The 17,520-nt window shown below is 42.2% G+C and overlaps 1 protein-coding gene across 4 annotated transcripts in view; it reads left to right on the top strand.

Moving 5' to 3' along the window:
- Positions 1-16,007: 16,007 nt before the first annotated feature.
- The window catches only part of SLC38A9 (solute carrier family 38 member 9), a 101,137-nt gene continuing 99,624 nt past the window's right edge, over positions 16,008-17,520 (top strand). Inside the window, exon 1 of one of the 4 annotated variants that reach the window (XR_009539480.1) lies at positions 16,008-16,344. The gene's annotated coding sequence lies outside the window, so the exon portion shown is untranslated. The remainder of the gene's footprint in view (positions 16,345-17,520) is intronic. The other 3 variants (XR_009539481.1, XR_009539479.1, XM_060142966.1) reach the window with 3 other exon arrangements.

The raw sequence follows: 17,520 nt of genomic DNA, 5'->3' as shown, positions 1-17,520 counted from the left end.
CGCCCACCGCGTCCGTCCTTCAGTCGGCCCAAAGTCCAACTACTGGGAAGCCCAGAGGGTCGGGACGAGGCGCGTACGGGGGGGAAAAAGCTGCTAGGCCACTCACCTCTCCGCTGCTTGCTCTCCCAGAGTTCTCGCAGGCGCTGACGCCGCGTAAACGGCTGCACGTGCAGGACGCAGGCTGCGTCAGGCGCGCCCCTCCAACAACAAATGGCGCCAGGCAACGAGTGCCCTCAGCCAATCAGCGGTCAGGCAGACGCGCCGTCCCGCCCCCATCTCCAGCCTCTCCTACCCTACTTGTTGGCATTCTAGGCCGCAGTGGCGGGACCCATTAGGCTCCTCCCAGAGTGGTCCGTTAGGCCTGGGGTAGAGAGCTGGCCGTGCGCCGCTTGTCTCCAGATTCTTGGGTGGGGTCCTCAAACTGGAGTGGCTATAGAATTTCCGTATGCGACAGCTGCAAGTCAGAGTTGAAAACAGGGCTTCCCTGGTGGCGCAGTGGTTGAGAGTCCGCCGGCCAATGCTAGGGGACACAGGTTCGTGCCCCGGTCCGCGAAGATCCCACATGCCGCGAAGAAGCTGGGCGCGTGAGCCATGGCCGCTGAGCCATGGCCGCTGAGCCTGCGCGTCTGGGGCCTGTGCTCTGCAACGGGAGAAGGCCAGAACAGTGAGAGGCCCGCGTACCGCAAAAAAAAAAAAAATTAGAGGAATAAAATGCCTTCTCACCTACCTCTTTAAGCGTCCTCTCCCCTTTTGCCTATTGCAGTCCCTGGCAGTTGGCGTATTTCTGAGGCGCTTGCTTCACATCCGGGAGATTCCCGAGTGCTTCAACGTACGGCTGAGGCCGGTGGAGGTTGCATTCCTTTTCCTCCCAGTGAAGGCAGGGATGAGACTGTCACGCTGATACCCAGAAAACTGTGAAGAAAGTAGCTTGTCTTATAGAGTTGGGGGTCCAACTCTTTGGGAAGGAGACGCTCTCTGATCCAGAAGGAAGAAGGAAATTCTGCTGGTGTAGGTCGTTCATCAGCGCTTGGATTTGTGGCCCACCTGTTTATATCCCTAGAGTTACTGGCCAAACTTAAGGGTGACCGAAGGTCATTTTGGTACTTATGTTCTCACCAATCAGATATTCTTGTTCTGCCCCACAAAAAGTCAGGGAAATCCCTCCGTATTTTCCCATCCCTCCAAAAGGCATAACAACGGTCTACTTGAAAATTGTCATTTTCATTTTGGGTTCTATTTTCATCACTTTCTGTTCTCTGAATCTTTGAATAAATTCCCGAATACTTCATAAATATAAGTCCCAACACAGTTGAGCACTCAGGCACAGAGGTTGAGGTACCTTATGGGCACGCTTCATACTTTTCAGCTCTAGAACCACCAGTACTGGTCTGTCTCTTCCGTAAAAAATATGTCAGGATTTATTTAGTTAGCACCAAACTTTGTCAGACTATTTTCAAGGTGAATTATCTTTTTTTTTTTTTGATGTGGACCATTTTTAAAGTCTTTATTGAACTTATTACAATATTGCTTCTGTTTTATGTTTTGGTTTTTTAGCCACGAGGCATGTGGGATCTTAGCTCCCTGACCAAGGATGGAACCCACACCCCCTGCAATTTCTATTTTTAAACAAAATTTTCACATCATACCCTTGAGGCAGCTGACACTTTCAATCACTGTATACGTAAGGGGGAGAGACACAAATACTCTTTCTGGTGCTCTGAATTTGTACACAGGGTCCTCTGAGGTATTTTAACTCACTTTGAATATTCTTTCAAAATTTTTTATGTCACGGGAAAATACTTATTAAGTGAAAAGAGCAAAATATGAAATTGTATAGAGAGAATGATAACCAACTAGATTTTTTATTTTAGGAATGGAAAGTTTGGAGATATTTTCTAAAATGAGCATATTTTTTAAAACATTTAGCAAACATTCTCTGCTGTTAAATCTTGGAGAGAAGAGATTTTTGTTGCTTTCAATGAAATAGTTCTTTATGAAACACTCAATGTATATAATTTTTGAGAGCTAGCCCTGGTTAAGAAAAAGTGAATTCTGATGAGAACTGAAGCTCAATATTGAGGAAAGGATAAACAATGGATGAAGATAATGAAATTCAAAAATTGAACATAAACAGTGAAAAAGGACAAACAATTTAGTAAACACTTGCTCCTTAATGTGTGTCCCAAGAAAGTGAAGCCAGTATATTCCATTTTCTGGTTCCATCTAACAGATCTTAAATTAGTGATGGTATTAAATCACAACATAGGGAAAAGGCAGGGATTCATTCAGCTCTTAAATAGGCTTTAAATAAGCACCTACTGTATGCCAGGTACTATGCTAAATGCTATAGGTAAAATTAACCTATCAAGGGACATTCTAGTGAAAAGAATGGCAATGGCTAACGGAACTTAAAACCTTAAGATTCGTGTCTCAAAATTCCCTGGAAAGCTTATTTTCTCCAAATTCTCTAAATCCCATATAATAAAGGTACTTGTTTCTCAAGTACCTTTAATTCAAACCAATCAATATGCCAAAGTGGCATATTTTGGGGTGCTCCCCTTCAGAGTATTCTGCAGCTGTACAAAGGAAAGAGGGTTATCTCTGTATATTGCTACGGAGTGATCACTAGGATATATTATTGGAAAAAAGCCAGGTACAGAGTAGGGTGTCAAGTATGCTAGCTTATATATAAAGAGATGTATCTGTTTATATTTTTAAAAAATGGAAGGATAAGCCAAATATTAGACTACCTATGAGATGAGAGAACAGGCTGAAAAGGATAAGAATGTGTGCCAGACGTCTCTGAGTGAGTGGATTTGATTGTGAAACCATGTGATTGTTATGCAAAACTATAAAACTAAATTAAATTGAAATTTAAAGAGCTATTTTAGAATTTAAAGCAAAAAACCAAATACACTTAAATAAATGTATATTTATTTAGTGGCTTTTTAGTGGGTATTTAGAGTTAGTGGCTTAACCACACAGAGAAGAGTTATTTCAAGTGATTTAAAATACAGTAATTTGACCATATGTCCCTAGTGGGATATATCATAAGGCAAAAAGAACTGCAAAAAATAAACCAATTCTGTAATCATATTGTTGGTAATAAACTAGTACATAATTAAGTTAATATTGTTTAAGAATTAAGATTTTTAGTGTGAGAGAAAAGAGATTGAAATAGAAATCAGAGGTTAAGAAATAGCCCTATACTCTTAAACTTGAATTGGAAATATCATTATGAACTCATGATATATTATCTTCATAAAATAAAAAGGATTTCCTTACTCTGCCCACTGAAAAAGCATAGAAACAATGACAAACCCATTAGCAGTGCACATGCTAGCACACAGACTACTGTTGACCTGAAACAAAAACACTGCCAAATATTTCTCCAGCAAAGATGGGTTTATTCAGGATTAGCAGAGAATTGCAATTTGGGGTCTGCAACCATGCCAAACCACATGCAAGTCCCGGCATGGCAAAGGAAGGAGAACACTTTTATAGAGAGGAAAAGGACTTTTCAAAGCACCTGGCCAGTAAGATGGGTTCCTCACAGTTCTAGAGGAGTTCCCCAGGTAGGGATAACCTTTTCTAAAGAGACTTTAGCCACAGAAGAGGCCGTCTGTCTTCAAGGAAAGGCTTCAGTCCAGTGTGAAAACATACAGACCATAAATAAAACAAAGAGCTCATAGCTTTTCATTGGCTGAGTCCCTGCCAGGAAAGGAGTCTTTCTTCTTCCTGTTAGGTTCTATCACCAGAGGGTGTGAGAGTTCCCCCTTCTGGTCTCCCAACTCTATTTAATTGAGGTTTCTGTTTATTAATTTTTTACATTTTCCCCTTTTGATCAGGATTTTTCTCTGAAAGCACTGCTATCAAGAGTCAGGGGTTTTAGTTTCAATGGCTTTTTGTCCCTCAATGTCAAGAAGGACCATTCCTGGGTATAGTGTCTCACATCAGAGGGAAAGTGCACAGATTGGAAGCCTATTAAGGTCACATTTGAGTAACAAGGAGGAGGAAGGAGGACTCTCAGGCACTTTTTATCTAAAGTCCTGTTATCAAAATCATAGACATCAGAGATCTCCTGAGGCATTATGCCATCATCAAAGGCTTGGTGACAAACTTCCAACAGGCCTGGTCCAGATATCTTGGGAAAGCTGTCTTATCAGATGTCATCTGCTTCAATTCTGGAAAATCTTTACTTTCAGGTCACCAGATGATGTGCAGTTTCAGTTAAGGTTCGATGCTTTCTTTAGGTGTGTCTCATGAATCCAGGAGTCTATTCCTTCGAGTCTGGAAGCACAAGGGTTGTTTGGAGTACTTGATAGAGTACTTTCCAGCAAGGTTGAAGAGAGTTCTTCTGGATGTATCTTTTGTGATAGATGAAATCTCCAGGTTGCAAGTTGTGATGCTTAAGGTCTTTGTCCCCCAAGGGTGCACTGTGAAAAGACTGATCCACCAAAACATGGTTATTTTTAATAGAAGCAATTAGGCCTTTGCAATATTGGAGTATCTCTCCTTTTATCAGTTGTAGGTTAAAGAAGTAGGAGCCAAGTTCATTGGGTATACTGTGACTAGCTCAAAGGATGAGAGTTTATGAATTCCAAAAGGGGTGGATGTGAGGTTTAGAAGGATCACAGCAAGGCAAGGGGGTTATCCTCATGCCACAGGGTCCAGCTGTTGGCTATAATACCCTATGGGTCAATGGTGAATCCATGTTTTGGGGTGAGTACCCCAAGGGCATTCCCTTCCTTTTCATATACAACAAGGAAAAATGGAATTTGATAATTGGGAAGCTCAAGGGCAGGTGGGTTCAGCAAACTCTTCTCTAAGACCTTGAGGCTATGTCATCCAATTCTTCCCATAAAATTAAGTTGTGTTGTTATTGTTGAGTAAAACGTACAGAAGTTTGGCCATAAGAGGGAAAAATTGGAATCAAATTTTAGCCGTTAAGGTCTAGCCCAAGGAAACCTGTCACAATTTCAGCAATTACAAACTAGACCAAGAAAATCTCACAGTTGGCATTTAGTTTTGGGTTTTGGGAAACTAAGACACCATGAAGTCTATCTGGATCTAAGTGTATCCCTTGTTCTGATATCTGACGCCCTACATATCAAACCTGGTTTGGGGCAAACTGCCATTTTTCTTTGGTGATATTATGTCCCTTTAAGGCTAAAAGTTTAGCAAGTGGATGCTGTCTTCCTGTAAGGAGGCTTGAGAACGAGAGCAAAGAAGTGAATCATCCACTTGTTGCAACAAAGCAGTATTTCTAGGGATCAGCCTTGAGGATTTGCCCAAGAAATAGGGGCTCCGTATAACCCTGAGGCATTACAGTCCAGGTGAATTGGCTTTCTTGCAAAGTGAAGGCAAAAAGGTATTGGCTAGCTTCACCAACTGAAATACTAAAGACTGCGTTATATAAATCAGCTACAGTAAAGAATTTACTACCTAATAACTATGAGGGCTAGGAACAACAGAGATAACAATGTTGTTTGTTGCTGGGAGGTCCTGGACAAACCTCCACCCTTGGCCCTTAGGTTTTCTCACCAGTAAAATGGGAGTGTCTGCCTAGTACAAGGGATAATGAGGCCTTGAGCCTTGTAATCTTCTATTATAGGCTTTACACCTTGAATGGCTTCCTTACTCTTAGGGTATCAATTAATTCTGGGAAGAGATTTTGAGGAGTCTCTCTGAATTTTAATGGGAAATGTGCTATGAATTTTGCCAACATCATTTGGAGATTTTGCTCATAAGGGAAGTGTGAACTGATTCAATAGGGACAAATGATCAGCGTTTCCAGAATCTGCTCTAGTACGGTCAGAGATGGAATAAAAGATATCAAAGGGTCATTTAATTCACTTGGTGGATTGCTTAGATGACTACTGTCAATTTCTATATTTTCCCTTTCGGGGAGAAAGAATACTGGCATGATAATTCTCTAAGAAGTCTTAGCCTAATAAGTGGGTAGGGGCAGAGGAGCCAAGGAGAAAAGTGTGAGTATCTCTCAAAAGCCCTAAACTAAAGGGAATAGGTTCAGAGACAAGAACCTCTTGAGGCTCATTAAAGATCTGCACTATTTGAACTGTTTTAGTACTTTGAGGCAGGGCTGTTTTATAGTAGCAGAATTGAGCAATGAGTGTAGCTCCCTTGTCAGTTAGGACTAGAAGAGATTTTCCCCCAATCTGGAGAAATGTTCCTTCAAGCCAGTTAAGAAGGAGGGTTGGGAAAACCACCTATAGTTCCTTGGAGCCCTGTCACTGAGAATTGGGAGGATGTTGGAAGACAAGTGCTTAATTTTGTAACAATCTAGAAACTAGGCAGGTTTTGATTATATTTAGGATCATTCATTTGCTGGAGTTGGGAGATTAAGAATTTTGACTGTATTCCTTTAAGGTAACATCTAGAGAATGAGAGAGATGTTTTGCCAGATTTACTAAATCTGGAGTGAACAAAGTTTTCCATTCCAACCTGGTCATTTTTACTAGAAGGAAAAGGTCCCAGTTCCACCCATTAATAAACATAAGAGTTGGGGGAGAGGAACCAAGATGGCGGAGTAGAAGGACGTGCTCTCACTCCCTCTTGCGAGAACACCAGAATCACAAATAGCTGCTGGACAATCTCAACAGGAAGACACTGGAACTCACCAAAAAAGATACCCCACATCCAAAGACAAAGGAGAAGCCACAAAGAGATGGTAGGAGGGGCGCAATCACAGTAAAATCAAATCCCATAACTGGGCTGGGTGACTCACAAACTGCAGAACACCTATACCACAGAAGTCCACCCACTGGAGTGAAGGTTCTGAGCCCCATGTCAGGCTCCCCAACCTGGGGGTCCGGCAACAGGAGGAGGAATTCCTAGAGAATCAGACTTTGAAGCCTAGTGGGAATTGATTGCAGGACTTTGACAGGACTTGGGGAAACAGAGTCTCCACTCTTGGAGGGCACACACAAAGTAGTGTGTGCATCGGGACCCAGGGGAAGGAGCAGTGACCCCAGGGGAGACTGAACCAGACCTACCTGCTAGAGTTGGAGGGTCTCCTGCACAGGTAGGGGGTGGCTGTGGCTCACTGTGGGGACAAGGACACTGGCAGCAGAAGTTCTGGGAAGTACTCCTTGGTGTGAGCCCTCCCAGAGTCTGCCATTGGCCCCAGCAAAGAGCCCAGGTAGGCTCCAGTGTAGGGTTGCCTCAGGCCAAACAACCAACAGGGAGGGAACCCAGCCCCACCCATCAGCAGTCAAGTAGATAAAAGTTTTACTGAGCTCTGCCCACCAGAGCAACAGTCAGCTCTACCCACCATCAGTCCCTCCCATCAAGCCTCTTAGATAGCCTCATCCAACAGAGGGCAGACAGCAGAAGCAAGAAGAACTACAATCCTGCAGCCTGTGGAAGGAAAACCACATTCACAGAAAGATAGACAAGATGAAAAGGCAGAGGGCTATGTACCAGATGAAGGAACAAGATAAAACCCCAGAAAAACAACTAAATGAAGTGGAGATAGGCAACCTTCCAGAAAAAGAATTCAGAATAATGATAGTGAAGATGATCCAGGACCTCAGAAAAAGAATGGAGGCAAAGATCGAGAAGATGCAAGAAATGTTTAACAAAGACCTAGAAGAATTAAAGAACAAACAAACAGAGATGAACAATACAATAACTGAAATGAAAACTACACTAGAAGGAATCAAGAGCAGAATAACTGAGGCAGAAGAACGGATAAGTAACCTGGAAGACAGAATGATGGAATTCACTGCTGCGGAAGAGAATAAAGAAAAAAGAATGAAAAGAAATGAAGAAAAAGAATGAAAAGAAATGAAAAGAAATGAAGAATGAAAAGAAATGAAGAGACCTCTGGGACAACATTAAACGCAACAACATTCGCATTATAGGGATCCCAGAAGGAGAAGAGAGGGAGAAAGGACCAGAGAAAATATTTGAAGAGATTATAGTCGAAAACTTCCCTAACATGGGAAAGGAAATAGCCACCCAAGTCCAGGAAGCAGAGTGAGTCCCATACAGTATAAACCCAAGGAGAAACACGCCGAGACACATAGTAATCAAACTGGCAAAAATTAAATACAAAGAAAAATTATTGAAAGCAGCAAGGGAAAACCAAAAAATAACATACAAGGGAACTCCCATAAGGTTAACAGCTGATTTCTCAGCAGAAACTCTACAAGCCAGAAGGGAGTGGCATGATGTACTTAAAGTGATGAAAGGGAAGAAACTACAAACAAGATTACTGTACCCAGCAAGGGTCTCATTCAGATTCGATGGAGAAATCAAAAGCTTTACAGACAAGCAAAACCTAAGAGAATTCAGCACCACTAAACAAACTCTACAACAAATGCGAAAGGAACTTCTCTAAGTGGGAAACACAAGAGAAGAAAAGGACCTACAAAAACAAACCCAAAACAATTAAGAAAATGGTCACAGGAACATACATATGGATAATTACCTTAAACATGAATGAATTAAATGCTCCAACCAAAAGACACAGGCTTGCTAAATGGATACAAAAACAAGACCCATATATATACTGTCTACAAGAGACCCACTTCAGACTTAGGGACACATACAGACTGAAAGTGAGGGGATGGAAAAAGGTATTCCATGCAAATGGAAATCAAAAGAAAGCTGGAGTAGCTGGTATTTTATTGTGTATATGCAATATAATTAATTTAGCTAGTTTCCCATTGAAAAAAAAAAGAAAAAAAAACCCATAAGTGTTAAAAACCATACGGATGGATGGAACCATAAAAGACTCAGAATTGCTAAAGCAATCCTGAGGAAAAAGAACAAAGCTGAAGGCATAACCCTCCCAGACTTCAGAGAATACTACAAAGCTGCAATAATCAAAACAGCATGCTATTGGCACAAAACCAGACATATAGATCAATGGATCAGAATAAAGAGCCCAGAAATAAACCTACACACCTACAGTCAATCTTTGACAAAGGAGGCAACTGAGAAAAGACAGTCTCTGCAGCAAGTGGTGTTGGGAAAACTGGACAGCCACATGTAAATCACTGAAGTTAGAACACTCCCTCACACCATACACAAAAATAAACTCAAAATGACTTAAAGACTTAAATATAAGACATGACATCATAAAACTACTGGAGGAGAACACAGGCAAAACATTCTCTGAAATGGGGACTTCCCTGGTGGTCCAGTGGTAAAGAATCCACCTTACAATGCAGGGGACACGGGTTTGATCCCTGGTCAGGGAACTAAGATCCCAGATGCCGCGGGGCAACTAAGCCCATGTGCCACAACTGCTGAGTTTGCACACCTCAACTAGAGCCTGCATGCCGCAAACTACATGCTCTGGAACCTGCGCACCACAACTACAGAGGCCATGTACCCTGGAGCCTGTGCACCACAACTAGAGAGAGAAAACCCACATGTTGCAACTAGAGAGAAGTCTGCACACCACAACGAAGAGCCTGCATGCCTCAACGAAGATCCCCCATGTGCTGCAACTAAGACCCAATGCAGCCCAAAATAAAAATAAAATAGATAAATAAATAATAAATAAATCTTTTAAAAAAACCAAAAAACATTTCTCTGAAGTAAATTGTACCAGTGTTTTCTTAGGTCAGTCTCCCAAGACAATAGAAATAAAGGGAAAATAAACAAATGGAACCTAATCAAACTTGTAAGTTTTGGCATAGCAAAGGAAACTATAAACAAAACGAAAAGACAACCCATGGAGTGGGAGAAAATATTTGCAAACGATACAACCAATAAGAGCTTGACTTCCAAAATATATAAACAGCTCATGCAACTCAATAACAAAACAAAAAAAAAACCCAATCAAAAAATGGGCAGAAGACCTAAATAGACATTTCTCCAAAGGAGATGGCCAATAGGCACATGAAAAGATGCTCAACATTGCTAATTATCAGAGAAATGCAAATCAAAACTACCATGAGGCATCACCTCACATGGGTCAGAATGGCTATCTTTAAAAAGTCTACAAATAATAAATGCTGGAGAGGGTGTGGAGTAAAGGGGATCCTCCTACATTGTTGGTGGGAATGTAAATTGGTACAGCCACTATGAAAAACAGCATGAAAGTTCCTTAAAGAGTTACCATATTATCCAGCAATCCCACTCTTGGGCATATATCTGGAAAAGACAAAAATTCTAATTTGAAAAGATACATGCACCCCAATGTTCATAGCAGCACTATTTATAATAGCCAAGATGTGGAAGTGACTGAAATGTCCATCGACAGGTGAATGGATAAAGCAGATGTGGTATATATATATATATATATATATATATATATATATATATACACACACACACACACACACACACAAAGGAATACTACTCGGCCATAAAAAAGAATAAAATAATGCCATTTGCAGCAACATGAATAGACCTAGAGGTTATCATACTAAGTGAAGCGAGTCAGAAAAAGAAAGACAAATATCATATGATATCACTTATATGTGGAACCTAAAAAAATGATACAAATGAACTTATGAAACAGAAATAGACTCACAGACATTGAAAACAAACTTATGGTTATCAAAGCAGAAAGGGGGTGCATGAGGGATAAATTAGGAGTAAAAAAATTTAAAAACTACTCAGGTGGAATCAACATTTGAAGGAAGACCAGAATTTTATTTAAAAACATTCTGAAGTCAATTGTAATATTCATGAGCAGGTTCATTAGATTTTTGTGTGCAAGTCTGAATTTTGTTCAAATCAAATTTCCCGTTTTGGAAAAGCCCTAGGAATTGCTCGATGAAGTCATCTAGCAATTGCCTGAGCCTAATCATAAAATAAGTTAGCGCGCTGGTTTCTCAGTTGTAATTCTAGAGCTCTTTCAGGACTTTCCCAATTAGCAGTTTTCATCCAATGCTGGACCTGGCCTTTACCAACAAGCATATACCAACTAGCTGATATTAATCAGAGAAACCAGGTTGATACACTTGAATGGCTATATTAAATTCCTCAGCGAATCTGTGTAAACCTTCAGTTACTTTGGAAAAATCTTTGGCTATGGCTCGCAGTTCAGCTTTAGTCCAGAGGATATCAAGAAATTAAGCTTTTAGCCTCGATCCTCAGAATGCTAAATTTTAAAGCAACAGGTACTGACAAGTGCAGAGAAAAAGGGAATAGGGAGAGTTTCAGAGAAAGGGGGAAGTTTGGTGAGAGAATTAGTATGGGGATGGTGGTAAAAAAGAGGAAGACAGAGCTGTGGGAAACAAGAAGGGGCCAGAGGCAGAGCCTGAGACAAAGAAGCCAAGGAAGAAGAGCCTGAGGCTTCAGGAGCCATTTTACCTTTCTTTAATCATTTGTCTGCCTCAGTTAATCTTAAAGTCTTATTTTGCAGAAGCAATTTTAGACTCCTGATAATTTCAGAAAGCCTCAAAATACCCATAGAAATAAGCATTCCACTCAATTGTAAATTTTTGAGCTATTGTAGTCCAATTCTGTTTTAAGAATATTAAGTTTGGGGATTTCAAAAGTTCCCCATAATGACTATTGATATTCTCAATTGTCTTTGGTCAGGTCAGTCTATTTAATTAGAAGTGCACAAAGGGAAGGACCTTGGGTTTTTTTTTAACATCTTTATTGGAGTATAATTGCTTTATAATGGTGTGTTAGTTTCTGCCTTATAGCAAAGTGAATCAGCTATACATATACACATATCCCCACTCCTCCCTCACCCTCCCTTTCCCACACCTCTAGGTGGACACAAAGCTGATCTCCCTGTTCTATGCAGCTGCTTCCCACTAGCTATCTATTTTACATTTGGTAGTGTATGTATGTCCATGCCACTCTCTCACCTTGTCCCAGCTTACCCTTCCTCCTCCCTGTAGGACCTTGGTTTTAAACATAAAATTGGCTAAAGTCCCTGTAGAGGGTGTGCCCTCAAAATACTTAGATAACTGGGATCTCATTTTCTAGATGTTTTTCCTCTAGAGTAAAGAACAATTTTCAAACAGTTTAAACAGCTTACAGCACAATAGGTTCAATTCAAACAGCCTGCAATCTCATCCCAGCCAGTCTTAAGAAGACAGTTTGGTCCCTGAGGAGCCAGGACAAAGGCCCTTCCTCCCTCCCTTCCTTCCCTCCCTCCCTCCTTCCTTCCTCCCTCTCTTCCTCCCTTCTTTTGCCATTCTCCAGAAAACAGCCCTTCCAGAGGAATGGGCTGAAGGCTAAACCAGCAGTTTCATTTGAAGCAGCCCCTTCCCAAAGAAATTGGGCCAAAGTCATTTTCAGCTAACTTCAGTTGAAACATTCTGATCTCAAGATCAGACCAAAGTGCCAAACGAGTACTCAAAACAAGGCCTTACCAAGAAAGATGAAACCTTTAAATAAATCCCAAACAAAGCTGGAGAGCTTCAAATGCAAAAAGGGAGTGAGCTCAGATCCTGGAGGAAAGGGGAAAGTCCTCTCCTTTGAAGAATCCAGCTAATAAAGGAAAATCTCCACTCTGTGTTCTCTAGGCCAGAGGGTCAGAAAGCTACAGTTCTGGGAACAAATCCAGTCTAGTACCTATTTCTATAAATAAATTAAAATATAGCCACCTCATTGGTTTATATATTGCCTATGTCGGCTGCATTCACGCCATAAAGGCAGAATTGGGTAGTTGTTAACAGAGACCATATGGCTATAAAACCTAAAATACTTACTACTAGGCCCTTTACATAAAATGTTTGTCAATTCTTGCTTTAGGCCAGGAACATAATTGCTAGTGACCTGCAGTTCCTAAGCTATGAGGTTACCACAGGGAACTCACAAGGACTTCACAGAGTATTTTAAATTTTTGAGGAAAACAGCAATATCTGTCAGACACCATGTGAACGCTTGAGGTACTTCACAGTTTCAACATTAGATCAAGTTAATTCTTTTGGCTAACATATCTTTTCAAAATTGAGTTTTCAGCAATTCCTATGATCTCAAGCAAGTGCTGTGCAAAATCCAATGTGGAAGAGGAAATGGAGACAGTGATGTCCCATCTGATTTCAAGGTTTGAGAAGTTATGCAGTGCCCAATAGGTGTATACACCCAATTAGTAAGCAATTGTGGTTATTAAAGAATGAAATAAAATCTTTTTCTTTCAATTTCCATACATATTTAAATAAACACATATTAATTTGTTTGGACCTAACCACTTAGTAAACAGAAACTAAGGACACTGAGAAAAATTTACTCAGACACTAAGGGTGACACAAACCTCTGATCTAGAAGATGATCATCAATGGCTACTGATCATCAATGACTGGTGAAAAGCTAAAGGCGAACTTTGTAAGAGACAATATTTGAGCCCACTGAATAGTCTTAATATCACAAATGAAAGAATTCCAGAAATGTGCTTCCTGATGTGATGGGAAGTCTATAACACCAACTATAAATGGTTGATTTTAAAAATCAAGTTTAAATGTGATCAAGCTTCTAGACTTAACTACCAGTCAGCTAATTCTATAAAGTCTGTATTCTTTGTTGTGTGACCACTCTGTTCCATTAGCTTAGTGGTCAGCTAGTGATTTAGCAGAGATATCTTTATTAAATGCTTATAAGCAAAAAAGAAAAAGAAAAAACCAGATAAAATGCAAAAAATCTCTCCCAGTCTTTGTCAGCTAGCTGTGTGCTGGGGCACTCCTTCAATGCTTAGCAGGATACTTTACATTTCTGCATTAGCCTTCACTTCCTGCTTGTACAGAGTCTGAAAGTCAGCCAGAAGTGAGAGCTTAGGGTCTTCTCAGGTCTTTTCTGAGCATGGGTCCAGACCAAGGCATGCATGTGGCCTTCTGGATTCCCCAGAAGAGGAGGAAGCTTTTCAAGAAAACCCTTATACCAGGACTTCCCTGGTGGCACAGTGGATAAGACTCCATGCTCCCAACGCAGGGGGCCCGGGTCCATCCCTGGTCAGGGAACTAGATCCCGCATACATGCCTCAACTAAGGAGCCCACCTGCTGCAACTAAGATACAGCACGACCAAATAAATAAGTAAATATTTAAAAAATAGAAAACAGGGCTTCCCTGGTGGCGCAGTGGTTGAGAGTCCGCCTGCCGATGCAGGGGACACGGGTTCGTGCCCCGGTCCGGGAAGATCCCACGTGCCGCGGAGCGGCTGGGCCCGTGAGCCATGGCCGCTGAGCCTGCGCGTCCGGAGCCTGTGCTCCGCAACGGGAGAGGCCACAACAGTGAGAGGCCCGCGTATCGCAAAAAAAAAAAAAAAAAAAAATAGAAAACAAAAACCCTTTATTCCCCAAGTATCTGCTTCCCCAGGCTCTTCCTTCCTAGGTTTCTTGGCCTGTTTATTGTTTGTCCCAACTGTTACATCGTACCCTGGTGGCAGTGACTAATACATTTGCTTTAAACTCTTTTGACAGTCCTGCCTCAGCCCTGGGAGGCTCCAAGGCTGGGGAAACAAAGGTAAGCCCTTGAGCCAAACCTTCAGGACACCACCAGATAGGTCAAAACACAAAATTACAACTCCTTTAGAATAAGGTCCATATTACTCTCTCTGGTACCAGCAACCTACACCAGGAATGTGGGCTGCTGTCCTCAAGGCCACTGGCAAGCTAGAGATAATCACAGAGCTTTCTTGCCAAAATTCAGCAGTCTTTTCTTAAGTGTCCCCCTGGTTGTTGTGAGTTTTTTTTATTAGATTCCAGAGTTCCAAAAAAAGCTGATTCTGACAGTTTCACCAGGTTATTCGTTGCTTTTGTGGAGGGAGAGTTTTCAAGTTCCCTATTCAGCCATTTTCGCTGACGTCATTCCATACCATCTACTTTCGTGCTTCTCAGCCTTACCTAAAAATATTTTCTCAGCCTGAAAAGCAGAGAAAGAAAAAAATTTTGCCACCATTGCAGCTATCAAAAGAATGTACTGTTGAAGGCAGGCTAAAAAGCAGTTGCAAAAGTTTTTTAATAAGGACACCATTAGCAAAATAACTTTTATCTGCCTTAAAGGCAATATTCATCACATTACCTGCCTTGCATTTATCAAACCCTCGATAATAGAGGCAGAGTTTGAGAGCATAGGCTTTGGAAGAAGACCTCAGTTTGAATTCCAGATCTTCTGCCACTTGATAGTTGTTTGGCCTTGGGTAACTCTTAAAATTCTCTAGGGCTGTTTCCTTATTTGTAAAATAGGGATAATATACACTTCTAGAATCATGGTAAAGACTTAATGAGATATTTTATGTAAAATGCTTGGCACTCAGTTTTAACTATTTGTTAAATTTGGTTTCTTTCATTTGGGATTAACACATTACACTAACGTTGCATTTTTCCTGGTTGTTTTGCTTAAAAAAAAAAAGCCACCGGCTTCCTACGTAAGAAGAGCTGAGGTATTGCCATATGCTTTTCAGGAGACTTACCTTAAGCTGACTTTTTATAACAAGCACACCAATTTTCCTTAGACTGTATGTTTATTTGGGGTGGCTGTCGGCGAAATTGTTAGGGATGGGGAGAGGGTGCTTAAAATCCTACCAAAGCCCCTCTTTTAGCCTAGTGACTAAACTGCCAACACGTAAAAAACAAAAAACAAACCTAAATGGCTAGACAAGGGAGAGAAAGTGCCAAATCTAACAATTTTTTTTTCAAACCAGCTTCCCTTGGTGTCCACAGGGTGCAAGCACGTGATGAGAGTACAGAGCACCAGCGAGAACAGCCTGAGATGACAGACAGATAATGGGAGGTCAGCCCTAGATGGAAATGTCACATCAGCCCTTTCTCAGGTGGCCTCCGGGGTGGTAGACTGCAGGAGATCGCGTCCCTCCTCTTAGATTCCTTAAGGGCAGGCAGGCAACAGACTCTAGCGCAAAGGTCTGGCTGCAGATAAAACGCGATTAGCCCACCTGCGCCGCCCTTTCTTCCGAAGCCGGAGGGCTGGGCTCTGCGGCGGGAGGCGTGTTGGCTGTCGCAGAGCCCTCTGGGAGTTGTAGTCCGCGGCGGCGGGAGGTTTGACTGCGGCGGCCGGCTTAGCGCTCTCAGAACTGCATCCCCCGCTGGCCTCCGCGGCCTAGGCCGTTGCCTTTTCCTGTTCAGGGGACAAGAACCCTTGCTGCAGCAAGTTGAGAAGTTTGGGGGAGGGGTGTCCTCCTTCCCGCCGAGCTCTCTGAGATTAAAGGCTCGGCCTGCTCAGGTAGAGGACGTTCCGGGTCTTGCAAACTCATCTCCCGGGAGGGAGCGGAGGGAAAGGGGGGACGCGGCTGCTAAGGCTGAGCTTGCGACGGAGTCGGCTGTTACCCGGGGAAGTTCTTCAGGGAAACGCCTCGGAACTGTGGCTTCTTGCGGAAGCGGTGAGGCCAAAGCCGGGGCCCGCGGAGACCGGTCCGGAGAGGCGGCGCGCGTTCCTACAGGTCTCGGGTGAGAGCAAGTCAGGGCCTCCGTCGGGGGCTGAGAAAGAACTCGAGGGGCTGTGGGAGTCGGTGTCTGCCGGACCTTAGGGAAAAGGCAGGGTTACCGTGGGTGAACACCCGAGTGAGAGGAGGAGGGAGGAGGAGAATTGGGGGAATTGCGGGAATGGGAGCGCCCTTTTCTATCCCGAGTAGGAGAGAGCTAGAGAGGGGAGGTGGGGAGGAAGCTCCCTTGGTGCCTTGAGCTAGGACCGCAGATGGGGTGAGGGCTGAGACAGGGAAGTCCTCGTCACGCTTTTCCCCCGGCTCGACTGTGAGAGACAGTGACCACAGTAGGTGGCTTGACATTTTCCTGTCTTAGAATAATAGAGCTGGAACGGACCTTTGAGAGCAGCTAGTCAAGATCATTCTCTCATTTTCCAGATGAGGAAACTTCAGTCCACCGAGTTGAAGAAACTGGCTCGCTCACCACGAGACAACCGGTTAATGGCCAGCTTGACTAAAACCTAATTTTCATGACTCTCAAGCCATGCCGTAATCTATTGCTGAGATCAGTAGATTAGCAAACTTTAGAACCTGTTCCCCCTCCTTTTATCTTTTTACTGCTTGTCATATGCAGGGTAACAGGCAGCCCCTGAAGGGAAAGGCTTTACACTTTGCAGTAGGTCAAAGAAACCCTTGTTTTAACTTGAACAAAAATCTCCTTGCCTCACAAACAACTACAAACTTCATATTAAGAATAAAGGTTGGTGGCAAGCTAAGATGTCACCTATAGCTTCTTTGCCTCGAAGAAAATAAAGTTCACCTTTCCTTTCCCACTGTATGCCCACTAGAGCTCTGAAAACATTTAGCCTTAGATTTCTTCTGTCTTAAATGCTGCATATCTCAGTTACATACATAAAAATAATGCTGTTTATTGTGATTTTTATAATACCCTAAATAGTTACAATAAAGGGTAAACAGCATAGGAGGATGGGAATACCTGAATTACAAATTGAAATAATGATTTATAGTATTTTTTTAAGAGATACGAACATAAAAGTAAAGAAAAAATTAAGAAGATAAAAATTTCTAGCAAGCCAGCATTTTATAATACACTTAAATTTCAGTACTTGCCAGTATTCTTTCTTTCCTACTGCCTAAACATAACTAGAGCATTTAGTGTTCCCAGTGTGAGAGGAGAGGT

This window comes from Lagenorhynchus albirostris, chromosome 3 (assembly GCF_949774975.1).
Source record: "Lagenorhynchus albirostris chromosome 3, mLagAlb1.1, whole genome shotgun sequence".
Lineage (NCBI taxonomy): Eukaryota > Metazoa > Chordata > Mammalia > Artiodactyla > Delphinidae > Lagenorhynchus > Lagenorhynchus albirostris.
Note: the sequence above shows the minus strand (reverse complement) of the source record. Positions and strands in the feature narration are given on the sequence as shown.